Source organism: Panthera pardus, unplaced genomic scaffold (genome assembly GCF_024362965.1).
Source record: "Panthera pardus isolate Hobbes unplaced genomic scaffold, ASM2436296v1 HiC_scaffold_6, whole genome shotgun sequence".
NCBI lineage: Eukaryota > Metazoa > Chordata > Mammalia > Carnivora > Felidae > Panthera > Panthera pardus.
The window spans coordinates 109,349,310-109,367,452 of record NW_026526991.1 but is presented as its reverse complement, the minus strand read 5'-3'; the positions used below and the strand labels follow the sequence as shown (position 1 = coordinate 109,367,452).

Genomic DNA, 18,143 nt, shown 5'->3' with positions numbered 1-18,143 from the left:
TGCCTTCTCTAACTGATAACAAACTATTAAAATGGAGTATTAGCGTAGACATTACTGCCAAAGCTGTCATACATAGAACAACAGATTTGGCCTGAAGGAAGGCTGAGAAAATTCAAGCTGAATATCAAGTGGAAGCAGTTTTATAGCATAAGGTCACCCATGAATGCCTTGGCAACAGCTAAGCATTCCTTTGATTCTTTTATTAGATTGGCTGGCTGTTCCCTACAAAAAGCAGGGCCTTGAATAGAAGGGACCCAGAAGTTGGGTGTATTGAGGGGAAAAAAAGGAAATTATCAGAATACGGGGTTTGGTCCAAGGTAGGGGCTCTTTTTAGTAATAAGTTCCCATACATACCAAAAAGTAAGAAGGAAGCTGAAGAAAGACAGTGGTCCTAAAGATGTCTCCTGTCTCATGGTGCCGGCTAGGGGAGCGTTTCTAAGAGTGGTGTCAACATCTCATGGAAACTTGTTAGACATGAACATTTTTAGGCCCCATTCTAGATTTCTTGAATCAAATTCTAGGGAAAAGACAGCAATCTGTATTTAACCAAGCCCTACAGGCGGTCCTCGTGTACAGCGAGTTTGAGAACCACAAGGAGAAGGCCAGTCCTAGGTGGGCTACTGAGAGGTCACTGCAAGGGTGAGTTGTATGATGGCCACCACCACCACCAGGCACCTGCTCAATTCCCTTATGCTTCTTCTGGAATTACGTTTAGATTTGGCCTCCCCCATTGTGTATGTACACACTAGGAAGCTTTGAAGTAGAAGCTATAAAAAGTTAAATTAAATTTATTTTTTCATAAGATAATTCTCCACTCACATTACAGCAGTATTCTATTTCTTGTAAACAGAAGGAGTTCAATAAATAGTTGTTGAATGAATGAATGAGGAGTGCCTGAGGGTACCTTCAGTCAAGCATTAAAGCCTAAACCAGGACAAAGGCATTAAACAAGCAGATATTTCTATGAAAATATCTTTTCTAAGAAAAGTATCAGTTATTTTTTTCTGTATCAGTTTATCTTTTCCCCTAGTATTGCCAAATGAATAAAATTAGCATTATTCCTATCCCCTAGGAGTGCATGGTTTTCTTGTTCTATGTGAGTAGATAACAGGCTAGTAAAAAAGCCAACACAGAATGAGACACTGAAGAAAATGCTCCCTCCAAGAAATGCAATTACACGAATTAAAATGCATTCAAATAAACACTTCCTAGCCACCTGGCATGTACAATCATTTATACTGTGATTTCATATTTCTCGGGATTTTCATATGTGTGGTACTATCACTGGCATGGTAAAAATGAGCCACAGGATATTACAAAGTTAATATAGAAAAATTCCCTTGAAGAGTAATGAAGATAAGCATCATTCTCAATAGCAACAATCTTAGAGCTTTATCTGGGATAACTTTCATTATTGCTTCTTTAAAAAAACAGTTCTTGAGATATAATTCACATACCATAAAATTCATCCTTTTAAAGTGTACGATTCTATGGGGTTTTTAAAGTAATTTGTGCAATCATCACCACAATCTAATTTTACTTTAATTTTTATACTCAACCCCCCAACACACACAAAAATGTTGTACCAATTATCACTCAATCCTCATTGCTGTCTCCAATCCCCAACTGTTATCTACTTTCTGCCTCTATAGATTTGCTTATTCTCATCCTCTCTCTCTCTCTCTCTCTCTCTCTCTCTCTGTGTGTGTGTGTGTGTGTGTATTGTTGCTATTTTATTTGTTCTCTAGATAGTGACGGTTAATACTACTGAGAGTTAGTTATATGCCAGTCATTATTTTGAGCACTGTATACATATCAGCTCATTTAATTCTCAAATTCCTTAAGGTAGTTGCAGGGTCTAGCAACTGTGGGTCTGTCATGCAGTAGAAAGTTGAAGACAAATCATTCTTGCTCCAAGTCCCCAAGTCAGTGTCAAGGAAATCCACAGGCAGTGTTCCAGGGATGGGTTAAAGGTTTAATGCCACAAGGCTTCCCAGACTCTATGGTGACTGTAGGTTAGTGTCAGAACTTCTGTGTCCCTTGAAAGAGTAAGATTCCTATCAGGTGACCTGCTAGGTGCTTTTCTGTCCATGTGACCTGTCCTTAGAGGTTCTGCCTCTTCTGGTCAGATCCCTGTCCTCTGACAGGCTCAGGAGTTTGAGTTTTCCTCTCAGTCACCTCCACCTATCTTTCCAGCTCACTCTTTTAGCCTTATGCCAGTGGCCCTTCAACCCCAGGGGGACTTCCAATCTACTTACCTCACTGCCTGCCTCGTTTCCTTCTGTACCTGCTGGGTTCCCCAGTCCATCCTTATAATTACTCCCTGGCTTACACCCTCACCTCACATGCCCCTCTCTCCTCTGTTGCATTTATAGAAGCAACAATCCCAGTCCTGGTAAAAAAAAAAAAAAAAAAAGTAATAATAATACCCAAACTTGCATCCAGGCAACTGAATGTGGATGGAGAAAAACGCAAACCCATGCTGACTTAAAACTGTGTCATGGACTAAAACTGTGTTGCCTAGAAGCCCATGTTTCCCTATCCCATTCTGTCCAGCACTCCCCTAAATGTGCATCTTGCCTTCATTCTCTGTCAAGTCTCCAAAGCCACTGCCTTCTTATTCTCAACAGGTCAGGCAGCTTGCTGGCACTCTCTGGCCTGGCCTGGGTCCAATCCCACATGGGTGTGCCCGTGCCCTCTTATGAGGGCTTGCTGTTGACCACCCCTTGCCCCAACCATATGACCCAGTGCATTTGGCAAACACAAGTTACAATGAGCAGCTCTGGCTCAGGGTTACCTGATGTTCTGTGGTTAGATATATCAACTCTCACAAGACCAATTGCCTGACAGGAGCTTCCTTATTTGAAGTGGTAGCCAGCCTTTTTTTCAGAACCTGAGGGGTCTAATGTTGTGCTTCTCCTACCCGGCTTGCCATAAACTCCCACAGCATTGTTTCCTAGCACAGGTACCTCAGAGGGCCCAGCAACATGACTGCTCACACCATGACTGGTCTTGCTGCAGGTCCCTTTTTTGCTCTGGGCCCCCTCTGGCAGCCTTCCATGTCATCTGCCAAATGGGATAGAGTAGTATTCCCAAGTGTAGAATATGCCACCTCCAGACCCTGAGAGGCTGATCACGCAGTGTGCCTTTTTCTTAGTGATGGGATATCAGCATGCCCCAGTCCTCTGGAGCTCTGAACACCTCACTGTGATGTAGCAGTCTCCTAAACCTTGACAGGCTTACTTCCCATCCTCTAGACTTCTGGTGTCTTCACTTCTTCCTCTGGTATGATTAGCACAATTCTATCAATATAGTGGACCAATGTCTTACTCTGTGGAATGTCCAAGTCCCTTTTCAGCTAGAATGTGACTGAAGACAGGGAACTAACATAGTACTGGGGAAAGAGTGAAATGTATATTGTTTCCTGCCCATGTGAATGTTCATTGCTTGTAATCCTTCTTTCTGATAGGATGGAAAAGAATACATTTGCCAGATCAGTGGCCACATATGTGTGTACCAGAGGTTGCTTTAATGTGCTGTAGCAAAGATGCCCCATCTAGCACAGCAACTGCCATTGGGGCTACTGTTTTGTTACAGCTACCACAGTCCCCTGTTATCTGCCATTATCTATCCAGCTTTCTTAGGAGCCAGATTGGTGAATTAAATGGGGATATGAAAGAGACCACTAGCCCTTCATTCTTCAAGGCTTTGAAGATGGTATTGATTTTGAGGCATTGTTTTTGATTTACTACCTTGACTGAGGAAGGAAGGAGTTGCAGAAGTTTCCACTTGGCCTTTCCATCGCAAAAGCTCTTATCTTACGTGGGTGAGGGTTCTGTCAACTAAAAAGTATGCCCAGTTTTATTGTTAATTTGGGACTGCTGAAGGGACCAATGTGTACGTCTGTGAGCTGAACCTGGACCGGGATCCCACTGACTCTCTGGTCCCATCCACTTCCAGTATAGCAGGGAAGGTATGGTGGTACTTTGGATCCCCGGGTAACAATGTCAGTTCAGACTGTCCAATAATCCTCAAAATAACCTAAGCATTCTCCTGTCTCCAATGCATGGTTACCTGTGTAAGCAGCCATAGTTCTCTGTGGAAGTACTGAGGAGTCACTATTGAATACACCTGCCATGCTTTTGCAGACACTGGTTTCTCCTTCAGTCAGTAAGTTCTGGGTCTAAGAACAGGCTCAGGTCCAGAAGGTGGGCAAGGGATCAATGACTTTGATTTTTAAAAAATGTGTTCTAATTAGCCCTCTTCCTGGTTCCCTGTATGGGGACTCCCTTAGCTGCTACTCCAACTTGTCCTCACTCACCTTGATTTTAATGGTTAAATGCTGCCACCTGCCTCTATCCTTTTGGACAGTTGCAGTGCTTGTTGTATGTCAAGGAGCCCAGTTGTGAAGGGTATCTCCTTTCATTGGTGACAGCCTCCAGAGGACAGTCACCACTGAGCTCCTCACAATTCTCACCCCTCACCAGCAGTCCTGTCCCCATCGCTCTGCTAAATAGTATCTTCCGGGCCCTCATTTGGAACATGGCTTTGTGAGACATGCCTTCCTTTCATGTGGCCCAGCACTTTTTTCAAGCTTCCAAGAGCTATCCTCACAGTCTCAACACTGCCAGTGTGTTAAATCCTGCATTACCGGAGTGGATAACTCCTACTTACCCAACCTGATGTTCAGTTGCTCTGTATCTAGCACCTTGGGGATTCCATTCCATGTATATTCCCAGCTCTTGCAGGAATATATTAGTTGGATTCTGCGTCTCCTTTGGTGTGTAGTCCCTCTCTTCCATTGGTAGGCTCAGGACATCCTCAGATGGGCTATGCTGGGGCTTGACCCCTGTGATGGTCTGGCTGCCAGGAGAGGAGATGGGAGTAATCCTTAGGGTTGATAGCATGGTGTTGCAAAGCACTCGCCTCATTTGAGGCCTCTACAAGATCTTTAAGCAAAGGGAGGGTACTATTTTTTAATAAGGGAAAATGGATCACTTCTGCAGGCCCAGTGGCTTCAAGGTTCTCAATTGCATCTTTACAGATAATCTCATCCCAAGTTTTAGGGGTTCCACTTCTTTGCTATTAGACCCTGACCCTGTACAGAGATGAGAAGGGGCTGAGAAGTCAACCTTCTCTGAGCTCTGCTACTGTTAAGATTAAGCCTTGAGCCCCATCCTCCTTTTTATCAGCTCTCCAGGTACAGATTAGGATTTCCTTAAACATTGCCAAGAGACCCGCTAGCTCTCATGTTTTGTCCTGAATTGGTGATGAATCAATTTTCCTGAACACCTGTCAATAACACCTGTTATTTCTTCTCAATGAACCTATGTGCTTAGCGACAGCCACCCAATTCCATAGTCTTTATAGTTATCATTTCCCTCTTACCTCTTGAGGATCAGAGGTATTATACCAGCCACTGTATCCTATTCCAGTCATATCCCAGCCTAGTTCTCTGTGGGTAAAAGTTTTAGCAACAGAACTACGGCATTCCAAGACCTATACACACTGCACTACTACTAGTGATGGGGTCCTTGTTGCTAGCCTGCCAGCAAGCGATCCAGCTCAAAAGTTCCATTTTAGAGTCTACTTCCTAGGAGCTCTCCAATCTTTAGATTATTCCCTGGAAACAGAGACATAGAGCATTGCATGCTCAAGGTTTGTTGGGAAATGCTCGAGAGACATGTGTAAGAAAGTGAGGTAGACACAATAGAGCAGAGAGAGAAGCTGACCTATAATGCAGTTGCAGCTAAGCCACTCCTACAGGGTACTCTGGGATGAAGCATATACCTTTGTGTCCCTGTGTAAACTAGTCTTGGGAAGGGAGGTAGCCTTGGGCAAGGCAGTGCCCTGTGGCTGAGGGCATTTCCCAGTGAAGGACATGGCTCTGAGCCTATGCTGCAAGCAGTTGTGGGTGAGTGTGTCTGCCCTAAAGAGAGGATCTAGGCAGATCTGTTATGTCTGATCACTCCAGCAATCCTATCTCTCTCTCACTTTACCTTCTTCTCTCTCTATTGTCTCATCCTCCTCAGCATACAATTCTGCTGGTAATCCCTTCCATTAAAGAAATAAACCTTTGTTATTGGCTTGGCTCAGAGGAGCTTGAGGGAGCTGAGCCTCCAGGTATTGCAATAATTATCAAAACAAGCCAAAATGAAAGCGAGAGTCAAGACTTTAACTGCTTAAAGCAATAGTGTAGAGCAAGAAGCTAAATTGTAGAAATCACTGACTCTCTCTGCCTTCTTGTTTCCCTCAAAGAACTGCCTGTCAGTCAAGGGTCAGTTGATTAGGGGTGGCTAATCCTTCTCAGTGTCTCATTGCTGAAAGATCCTGGGGTTTTCTGGACCCTTGGGCTGGGGAGAAGGAAAAGGAGAAGTGCTGGGAATGGAAAAGAACTGAGCACTGAGTCAGGGTGGAAAGGATGTCTCCAAGGTTTCCCTTCCTTTCTCCAAAAGAAGAGGCATCTGAAGGCTTCAGAAGACCTCAGAGAAAGAGGCTTTTTTTTTTTTTTTAATTTATTGTCAAGTTAGCTAACATACAGTATAGTCCTGGCTTCTGGAATAGATTCCCATGATTCATCACTTAACATACAACACCCAGTGCTCATCCCAACAAGTGCCCTCCTCAAAGCCCATCACCCATCTTCCCAACCCCACCCTCAACTCCCCACCCTCATCAACCCTCAGTTTGTTCTCTGTATTTAAGAGTCTCTTATGGTTTGCCTCCCTCTCTGTTTGTATCTTATTTTTCCTGCCCTTCTATGGTTTTAACTTTCTCAAATTCCACAAATGAGTGAAATCATATGATATCTGTCTTTCTCTGACTGACTTATTTCGCTTAGCATAATACCCTCCAGTACTATCCACATTGTTGCAAATGGCAAGATTTCATTCCTTTTCATGGCCAAATAGTACTCCATTGTATATATTAAACCACATCGTCTTTATCCATTTATCAGTTGATGGACATTTGGACTCTTTCCATAATTTGGCTATTGTCGAAAGCACTGATATAAACATTGGGGTAAATGTGCCCCTTCAAACCACCACTCCTGTATCCTTTGGATAAATTCCTAGTAGTGCTATTGCGGGGTCATAGGGCAATTCTATTTTTATTTTTTTGAGGAAATTCCATACTGTTTTCCAGAGTCACTGCACCAATTTGCATTCCCACCAGCAGTGCAAGAGGTTCCCCCAAAAAGAGGCTTCTGTTGGAGGTGCCTGGATCAGACTACAAATGTGCATAAGAGCAAGGTTAAGCCAGAGGAATCTGAGTCCTTAACTGCAACTCCCTTCAGAGGCTGCAGCACACTGGCTGTGCACCAAGTGTGTGCACCTTACAGCTTTCCCCTGTAAGGTCTGCCAGGGAAGGCCTTTGTAATTGCCTATGGTCAAGTTTGAAAGATTACACTGTTAAAGAACAAAAATGCCACCAAGTAAATTTTAAAGATCTAATTGGCTTTATTAATGAATTCATGAATTTGGCAGCATCCTATCTAACAAGTAGAGAGAGAGGAGCTCTGTTGAGCTGCAGGAAAGGCAAGGTTTGGCAGGAAAGGCAAGGCAAAGAGGGAATGGAAAAAATGAAATTATTAGCAAAGAATGCATTGTTTTAGGCAAGATCACCCTCCTAAAGGGAACAGGAGTCTATCAGTAAATTTCCCAGTGTTGACCAGGAAATTCCAGGTTGACTGGGGCAGGGGGTGAAAATGTAGTTAGGTTAGGTATTTACCTAAATCTTAATTTGGTGGCATGGGGCCCTTTAACATAAGTGGCTCCATTTGGGGCCTGTGGGTTTCTTTTTGACAACACATAAGTTTTTAGCCTGGAGCTAGACTCCTCACTCTTTTCTTATGGCTCCATTTTTCTGCCCCTCCCACTAGCAAAAAACTTTTTCTATCCATTCTTTCCAATTTCTTTCCCCTCATTGTGTCATGAACTCATTGCCATTAGACTTTTGTCTCCATCATTTCATTAAAACTGTTTTTTGCAGATACCCAAATCTCAATGTTTCATTCGTGTTTCTATGGGCAATTGATTTTCAACAGGTATACCAAGACCATTCAGTGTGGGAAGAATAGTCTTTTCAACAAATGGCCCTGGGCCAACTGAAAAGCTACATGCAAAATCATGAAGTTGGATCCCTACCTCACGTCATTTATAAAAATTAACTCAAAATGGAGCAAATAACTAAATGTAAGAGCCCAGACTATAAAACTCTGAAGAAACATAAAAATCATGACCCTGGATTTGGCAATGGATCCACCAAAAGCACAAGCAACCAGAAAAGAAAAAAATTGGACAGCAAGAAAATTAAAATCTTTTGTGTTTCAAAGGGCACTATGAGAAAGTAGAAAGACAACCCATGGAATGGGAGTATATTTCTACAAATCATATCTTATAAGGAACTTGTATCTGGAATATATAAATAACCCTTACAACTCAATAATAAAAAGAGAACCCAATTTCAAAATGAGCAAGGATTTGGATAGATATTTCTCCAAAGACAATATACAGATGGCCAATAAGCACATGGGGAGATGCTGAACACCATTAGTCATTAAAGGAATGCAAATCAAAACCACAATGAAATACCACTTTATACCTACTAAGATGGCTATAATAAAAACATCAGATAAGAATGGTTAGTGAGGATATGGAGAAATTAGAACCCCTCATAGACTTCTGGTGGGAATGTAAAATGGTATGGCCTCTGTGGAAAGCAATTAGGTAGTTCCTCAAAAGTTAACATTTGACCCAGAAATATATAGTCAATAGAAATGGAAGCATATGTCTACACAAACAAATTGTACACAAATGCTCAGAGGAGCATATTATTACTCATAATAGCCAAATGATTAAAACAACCCAAATGTCCATCAACTGATGAATGGGTAAACAAAATTTGGCATATCCATGCAATGGAATAGTATTTAGTCTTAAAAAGGAATGAAGTACTGATATATTTTACAACTATGGATGATCATGGGTAAGGTGATGAAAATGTCCTAAAATTGATTGTGATGATGGCAGCAATACTCTTTGAATATACTAAAAACCATTAAATTCTACACTGTAAAAGGGTGACTTGTATGATATGTGAATTATATCTCAATAAAGCTGTTACAATAAAAGAGATATGAATGTTTCTAAATTTAATAGTTAATTTTTAGTTCTCGTCTTACTGGACTTCACAAAAACAATTCAGAGTTCTTCCCCATTCATAAAATACTATCTTTGCTTGGCTTCAGGGACATTACTACTACTTTATTTTATTGCCTGCTCCTTCTATTTCATTGGATCTTCCTCATTTTACCCTTTAAATAAAGGAGCGCCCCAGGGCTCAGGCTTTAAACTTTTCTTGTTACTTATTGTCTAGGTTATTTTATCTTAATTTTTTAAAATTGAAGTACAGTTGACACACAACACTGCATTAGTTTTAGGTGTACAACATAGTGATCTGACAACTGTATATGCTATGCTATGCTCACCACAAGTGTAGCTACCATCTGTCACCATACAAGGCTATTATAACACCATTGACTATTATTCCCTATGCTGTACCTTTTATCCTCATGACTTACTCATCCCGTAACTGGAAGCCTGTATCTCCCACTCCTTGTCACCCACTTTGGCCATCCCCCATCTCCTTCCCCTCTGGCAACCATCAGTTTGTTCTCTATATTTATGGATCCATTTTTGGGGCATGTGGTTTTAATTTTTTTTTTTTTCAACGTTTTTAATTTATTTTTGGGACAGAGAGAGACAGAGCTTGAACGGGGGAGGGGCAGAGAGAGAGGGACACACAGAATCGGAAACAGGCTCCGAGCCATCAGCCCAGAGCCTGACGCGGGGCTCGAACTCACGGACCGCGAGATTGTGACCTGGCTGAAGTCGGACGCTTAACCGACTGCGCCACCCAGGCGCCCCAGGGCATGTGGTTTTAAATATCATTTATATGCTAATAGCTCCTGGATTTATATTTCTAGCCCAGACCTCTCCTTTGAATTTCAGACTCACAAAATTAACCATTTTCAAATTAGCTGTGTACTAAGCAATTCAAACTTAGTATATATAAGACTGAGCTTTTTAAAAAATATTATTTATTTATTTATTTATTTATTTATTTATTTATTTATTTATTTATTTTTGAGAGAGAGAGAGAGAGAATGAGAGAGAGAGAGAGAGAGAGAGCACCACCTGCATGCAGGGAAGAGGTGGAGACAGAGGGAGAGAGAGAATCCCAAGTAGGCCCTGCACTGTCAGCTCAGAGCCTGATGTGGGGCTCAGTCCCTTGACCTGAGCCAAAATCAAGAGTTGAATGCTCAACCGACTGAGCTATCCAGGCACCTCAAGACTGAACTTTTGATTTTCTACTTCCATCACCTGCCCAAATCAGACCCTCCCTGTGACTTCCTTTCTCAGTAAATGGTAGCTTCATTTTTCCAGTTGTTTAGGGCAAGACTTTGAGCCATTCTTGACTTTCCTTTGTCTCTCACATCCCCTTCTAACAATTCTATCAACTTCATTTTCAAAACCAATGAGAATCAGAATCATTCTTACTAGTTCCAATGTTACTCATCTGGTCCAAGACACCATCATCCCTCACTTGGATTATTTCAGTAATCACTTTACTTGTCTCTGTTTTGACCCTTGCCCCCTACCCCTTGCTTCTGTCTATTCTTATAGCAGCTACAGTGATCCTTTTAAAATATAATTAGACCCTGTCATATGTTTCTTTTTTCTTTTTCTTTTTTTAAAGTAGGCTTCATGCCCAGAGTGGAGCCCAATGTGGGGCCTGAACTCACAACCCTGAGATCAAGACCTGCGCTGAGATCAAGAGTTGCACGCTTAACTGACTAAGCCACCCAGGCACCCCTGACCTTGTCATATCTTTCTTTTCAAAATCTCCCAATGGCTTCTCATCTCACTCAAAGAAAAATCCAAATTCTTATTATGGCTCACATGGTGCTCCATGACCTGGCTTTTGATTACCCTTCTTATTACATCTCATGCTTCTTTCCATCCGATCACACTGGCTTCTTTGCACCTAGAAATGTCTAGCAGAGAGTAGAGGCACTTCAAGTAGTTGTAGAATAAATGGTTAGATGATTTGAGCAGCAGCCAGTTTGTGGTAAATTGAGGAGTAAATGTGAGGTGAGAAGTGGAAAAACATTTATAGAGTTTGGCTATGAAAAAGAGGCAAGAGACCAGGCATGTATAGGTGGAGTGGGAAGAAGCTAGAGATAGTTTTGTTTTTTTTTTTCTTTCCTTCTTTAAGTAGCGTCTTAGTGTGTTTAAATAATGACAGATAATAGCCAGGAAAAGGGTGGGCTAAATATCTACGATATTCCAAATAAATGATCAATTTTTGAGTGGTGGTTTGAAGCAAAGGAAGAATAGAAGTGTGTTAGTAGTTGGGCCACCTAAGCCTCCTACCTGAGCCAGGTGAACTGCTATAGAACAGAGGGATATGCTCAAGAGCGATCATTTTGAGCAAAACTTGTGTTCTGAGAAGAGAAAACAGGCATTTGGCACGATTCTTCTGCTTTTCACCATTCTTGTGCCTGCACATTTTCTTCTTTTCTCTGGTTGCTGCTACTTTGGTATTAGAAAGGAAGGTGAAAGTAAAGTGAATTTGCACTGTTTTGAGTGTCTATTATACAGATCACTCTGCTAGTGTTTGCTCTGTGTGTGTTTTTGTCTTTCAAATCTGTACATTAGTCTTGCAGGATAGGTGTTTGTATCTCCGTTTTTAAAGGAACAAAGATATGGTAGAGCATGCTGTAAACTACTCTGTGATAGATAGGATGAGACAGGAGACAGGAAGGTCATGGAGGAAGCTAGATGAGGGTAGGGTAGGAGGAGAAAGCTCCCAAGTAGGTTGTACCAACACAGAAATGTGTGAATTAAAGCTTCCACCAAAAAGGAGGCTCACTCTGTGCACCCTTTCTGTCTTTTAGCCTCCTGAAATCAAGTGTTTGCTGCACACTGAAAACGGGAATGTGAGAGTATATGTTGTTGTGAATTCTCAATGAAGAAGCTATTACTGTGATGTTAGAATCCATAAGTTGTATATTGCTGCTTAACAAAAAATGAAAGCAAAGAGATCAATCTTATGGTGCTCAAGCATTGTATGCCCGAGAGAGTTCTAGCTTGTAATTACATGCTATGTTTCCAAGGTTGTACTTCTTTCAGTGTCAAGATGTGCTGTGCACTGAATGAACTTCACCTGGGTTTCACTGCCCCACTGGGATCATTTAGGTAAAATTCTGTAATCTACAGCCTTACTGAAGTCAGTGGATTCTCCCTGGAGCCCAAACTGGCTTTTGACTCATGTTCCTTTAGGAACTCTCTGGTGAACATACTTGTGAATAATTCCAGTCTGTTATAATTGATGATACTAGATGATAGAAACTATTCTCTACTTAAGTGAATCAAGCCACAGTAGACACTAATTTCTTTCAGTTTTATAATTCAGTGCATCGAGGATGAGATAGGAGTGGGTAGAAAATATAGTATTTTATTGTACACACTAGAAGTATTAGGTAGGGCCGGTTATTGTGATTTGAGAAAGTCAATGGTGGAGGAATGATGTGCAGGGGTACGGACAGCTATGACAGCAGGTAATGGATGTAGTGAGGGCTCTAACCATCTCCAAGGGAAAATGTTCTGTTCCATAAAGGGTTTTTAAAAATAGTTTTATTGAAGTATGCTTTACATACAATAAACTATGTATTTAAAATATATAATTTGGTAAGTTTTATGTATGTATACATCTGTAAAACCATCACCATAATCATGAAAATAAACATATCCATCATCTGCAAAGTTTCCTCATGCCCCTTCCTCTTTTTAATGCCTGTGGAATCTGTAATGTTATCTCCTCTCTCATTCCTGATATTGGTAATTAGTGTCTTGTCTCTTGCCAGTCTTTCTAGAGGTTTATCAGTCTCATTGATCTTTTCAGAGGAATGGCACTAATTTTCCCTACTTTTCCGTTTTCAAATTTGGTGATTTCTTCTTCAATGTTTGTTTCCTTATTTCTACCGGTGGTAGGTTTATTTTGCTCTTCTTTTTCTGGTTTCTTGAAGTGGAAATTTAGACTATGGTTTGAGACCTTTTGTCTTTTCCAATATAAGCATTGAATGCTATAAATTTCCCTCTAATCACTGATTTAGGTGCATCCCACAAATTTTGCTATGTTCTAGTTTCAATTTTAATTTCCTTTGGGACTTCCACTCTGACTTTGAGTGACTCAGAAGTGTGTTAATTTCCAAGCATCTGGAGATTTTCATCTTTCTATTACTGAGTTCTAGCTTAATTTCATTAAGTTCAGAGAACACACCTTGTATGATTTTAATTCTTTCAAATTTATTAAAGTTTGTTTTATGGTTCAACTGCTCTATCTTGGTGAATATTATATATGTACTGGAAAAGAATGTATGTTCTGCTGTTAACTGTTGGAATGTCCTATAACTACCAGTTAGATCCAGTTCGTTGATAGTGTTGTCAGTTCTTCTAGATCCTTGCTAATCTTCCACCTACTGGTCCCATTACAGGGAGAGGAGTGTTTACCTGTGGATTTGTCTATGTCTCCCTTCAGTCCTGTCAGCTCTTGCCTCATGCAGTATTGCAGTTCTGTTGTCATGTGTACACACATTTAGATTGTTATGTCTGCTTGGTGAATTGAACATTTTATTATCGTGCAATGTCCCTTTTTATCCCTGGTAATTTTTTTGTTAGAAAGTCTACTTTGATGTTAATATAACCGCTTCAGGTTTCCTTTGATTAATGTTTGAGGGGTATCTTTTTTGGGGTGGTATATCTTTTTTTATTCTTTTACTTTTAATTTACCTATATCATTATGTTTGAAGTGAGTTTGAGTTTCTAATCAGCTTTAAAGGCTACTCTTAATATCATGTTCTGACTTTGTGGTTCTAAGTGAAACTTTCTTGTTGATTTTTATTTAAAAATTTTTAAAAATATTTATTTTTGAGAGATGGAGACAGAGCACAAGCAGGGGGAGGAGTAGAGAGAGAGAGGGAGACACAGAACCTGAAGCAGGCTCCAGCTGTGAGCTATCAGCACACAGTCCAAAGCGGGGCCCAAACCCATGAACCTCAAGATCATGACCTGAGTCGAAATTGGACACTTAACCAACTGAGCCACCGGGGCATCCTTAACATTTCATTTTTTAATGAACTTTTGGTTTGTTTCCAGGTGTTAACTATTGCTAACAAAATTGATATGAACATTCTTGTGAAAGTCTTTGTGTGGATATGTGTTTTCACTTCTCTTAGGTACATGCCTACAAGTAGGATTGCTGGGCTATATGGTAAACATGTTTAACTTTCTAAGAGAATATCAAACTGTTTTCCAAAATAAATGTTATCACTTACATGCCACCAGCGACATACAAGTATTGAACTTGCTGCACATAAGTTATTCATAGTTAGTACTGGCAGGCAGTCTTTTTAAATGTGGGTAGTAAATCTTATGGTTCGATTTCCATTTCCCTGGTGACTGGACATTGAGCATCCTTTCATGTGCTTATGAGTCATTTCTAGCTCTTCTATTGAGAAATACTTCTTCAAATCTTTTGCCCATTTTTTTATTTGGGTTGTCTTGAGTTACAGAAGTTTCATTATTCTATTTTCTATTCTAGTAATATTCTAGTAATGAATCACCTGTCAGATATATGTATTTTCAATATTTTCTGTAGTCTGTGGTTTGCCTTTTTATTTCTTTAATGCTTTCTTTCAATGGGGAGAAGTTTTGGAGCACCTGGGTGGTTCAGTCGGTTGAGCGTCTGGCTTCGGCTCAGGTCATGATCTCACAGTTCAATAGTTGAGCCCACGTCATGCTCTGTGCTGACAGATCAGAGCCTGGAGCCTGCTTCGGATTCTGTGCCTCCCTCTCTCTCTGCCCCAAGCCACTCGCATTCTGTCTCTGTCTCTCTCAAAAATAAACATTAAAAAAAATTTAATGGGGAGAAGTTTTAAATTTTGGTGAAGTCAATTTATAATTTTTTTTATGGTTTGTGCTTTTTGTGTCATAAGAATTCTTCGCTTATCCCAAGATTGCAAAGATTTTCTCCAAAGTTTTCTCCTTGAAGTTTTAGCTCTTACATTTAGGTATATAAGACATTCTGAGTTAAGTTTTGTGTGTGGAGTGAGAAAAAGGTCAAGGGTTTTGTTTTGCTTTCATAAGGATATCCAGTTGTGCCAGCACCATTTGTTGATAAGAGTATTCTTTTCCCATTCAATCACCTTGCAAATTTTGGGGAAAGTCAATTGACCAGATCAAATATCCACCAATGCATAAATATATTTCTGATTCTTCCTCACTTTCTTGATTATTATAGCTTTATAGTAAGTCTTAAAATCAGGCTGTGTAAGAAGACCTCCACTTTGTCCTTCTTCTAAGCTGTTTTGACTATCTTAGGTCTTTTGGATTTAGAATCAGCTTTTCAATTTCAAAAATCCTTCTGAAACTGTGATAGAGATTGCGTTGAATCTATAGATTGAGGTTCTGTTTTCCAGTGCATGAACATAGATATCTCTTCACTACTTAGGTCTTTTACATTTTTGTTCAGCCATATGGAAACAAATTTGACAATAAATTTCATATTAAAATAATAAATAAATAAATAAATAAATAAATAAATAAATAAATAAAATTAAAAAAGAATGCATAAAGAAAAAAAAATTTTGGTGAGCAATATTTGAGTTTTCATTGTATCTTGTATATACTGTTAAATTTATCCTTTCATTCTGCATATTATTATAAATGATGCTAATATTCATTTTCTAATTATTTGTTGATGGTATATAAAAATATAATAGGTTTTTGTATATTGACCTTGTATCATATGACCTTATTAATATCACTTATTAGTCCTATAAGCCTTTTTGTACACTTCTTAGGATTTCCTTCAGACACAAATATGTCCCAGTGAATGAAGAAAGTTTTTCTTCTTTCTTTTCAACTTTTGAGCCTTTCTTTTTCTGACTTTATTGCACAAGATAGGCCCTCCAGAAAAGTGGAGAAGTGGTGAAAGTAAATGTCCCACTTTATTGCCAGTCTTAGCGTGGAAGCATCTGGTAGCTTCACCATTAGGTATGTTTTATTTTAGGGTTTTTTCAGTTTTAGTTGTTGGTTTTGGGTTTTTTTTTGGTACATGCCATTTATCAGGTCTTTGCCTTTTAATTACTTTGCCTTTGAATTACTTTGAATTACTCCTCGATTAAGAAAGTGGCTTTGTTGGTATTTATACCTTAAAAGTGTGTTCTATTTTGCTATGACTTTTAAATAGTTTTTTTTCTTTTTCATTTATTGAAATGAATATATCTTTATTGAGATATAATTCCAACACCATATAACTCATCCATTTTTTTTAAGTACCCTCCATTTCAGGGCTTGAACTCACGACCCTGAGATCAAGACCTAAGCTGAGGTCAGATGCTTCACCAACTGAGCTACCTAAGTGCCCCTAATTTGTCTATTTAAAGTGAATGATTCAATGGTTTTTAGTATTTTCTCAGAGTTGTGCAATCAACACCATAATTAATTTTAGATCATTTCAGTCACTGCACATTTACCCCCAACTCTTCCAGCCTTGGGTACACAATAATCTACTATCTGTATAGATTTGACAATTCTGAACATTTCATATAAATGGAATCATGTAATGTGTGGTCTTTTGAAGCTGGCTTCTTTCACTTAGACTAAAATTTTTTTTTCAAGTTTATTTATTTATTTTGAGAGAGAGAAAGTGCAAGTTGGGGAGGGGCAGAGAGGGAGGGAGAGAGAGAATCCCAAGCAGGCTCTGCACTGATGGTGTGGCTTGAACCCATGAACTGTGAGATCATGACCTGAGACAAAGTCCGACACTTAATTGACTGAATCACCCAGCTACCCCTAGGCTAATGTTTTTAAAATTTATCCAAGGTATAGCATGTATTAGTACTTCATTTCTTTGTATTGCCAAGTAATATTCCATTATACAACCAGACCACATTTTACTTAACCATTCATCAGTTGTTGCTGTTGTTGCCACTTTTTTTTTCCTTTTATGAATAATGCTGCTATAGCATTTGTGCACAACTTATCACGCGAACATAGGTCTTCATTTCTCTTAGGTATATATTAGGAGTAAAATTGCTGGGCCATGTGGTAACTCTATGTTTGATCTTTGGAGGAACTACCAGACTGCTTACAGGCTGTACCACTGTACATTCCTAGTGGTAGTATATGGGGGCTCCAATTTCTCCACATTTTTACCATCTTTGTTATTATCTTTAGGGTTATAGCTATCCTATTGGGTATGAGGTGGCATCTCATTGTGGTTTTGCTTTGCATTTCCCTAATAGCTGGTGTACATTTGTACGTCTTTGGAGAAATTCAATTTTTTGCCCTTCTTTACCTAGTTTGTCTTTTTATTACTGAGTTACAAGAGTTCTTTATATACTTTACAAATTTCCTCCCATTTTGTGAATTGTCTTTTCATTTTCTTGATGGTATCTTTTGAAGGACAAGAGTTTTAATTTATTTTTTAATTTTTTTGAAGCACAAGAGTCTTTAATTTTTATAATGCTTAATTTATTTTTTCTTTTGTTTTCTATGCTTTCAGTATCATATCTAAGAAACCATTGCCTAATTCAAGATTATGAAGACTTACTCCTATGTTTTCCTCTAAGAGTTTTATAATTATAGCTATTACACTTGTGTCTTTGATTCGTTTGGGGTTAGTTTTTGTACATGGTGTGAGGTAGGCTATCCAATTTATTCTTTTGTGTGTGAATATTTGTGGTCCCAGCATCATTTGTTTAAAAAGTCTACACTTTCCCTCATTGAATTGTCTCAGCACTGTAGTCAAAAATCAATTCATTGTAAATGTGAAGGTGTATTTATGGACTTTCAGTGTGAGTCATTACATCAAAACCACAGTCTTGACTACTTAGCTTTCTAATAAGTTTTGAAATAGGGAAGTAGGAGCTCTTCAAATTTGTTCTTGTTTTTTGAGATTTTTTTTGGCTATTGTGGGTCCCTTAAATTTCCATATGAATCAGCTTGAAATGTCTACAAAGAAATCAGCTGGAATGCTTGTAAATACACTGCATCTATAGACCAATTTGTGAG

The 18,143-nt window shown here is 39.4% G+C and overlaps 2 protein-coding genes across 4 annotated transcripts in view; one reads left to right on the top strand and one right to left on the bottom strand.

Moving 5' to 3' along the window:
* Window positions 1-18,143, top strand: part of CCNY (cyclin Y) — a 315,204-nt gene that overhangs the window by 28,213 nt on the left and 268,848 nt on the right. The window lies entirely within an intron of this gene.
* The window catches only part of LOC109276297 (translation initiation factor IF-2-like), a 107,004-nt gene that overhangs the window by 51,962 nt on the left and 36,899 nt on the right, over window positions 1-18,143 (bottom strand). The gene's annotated exons all lie outside the window — the stretch shown is intronic.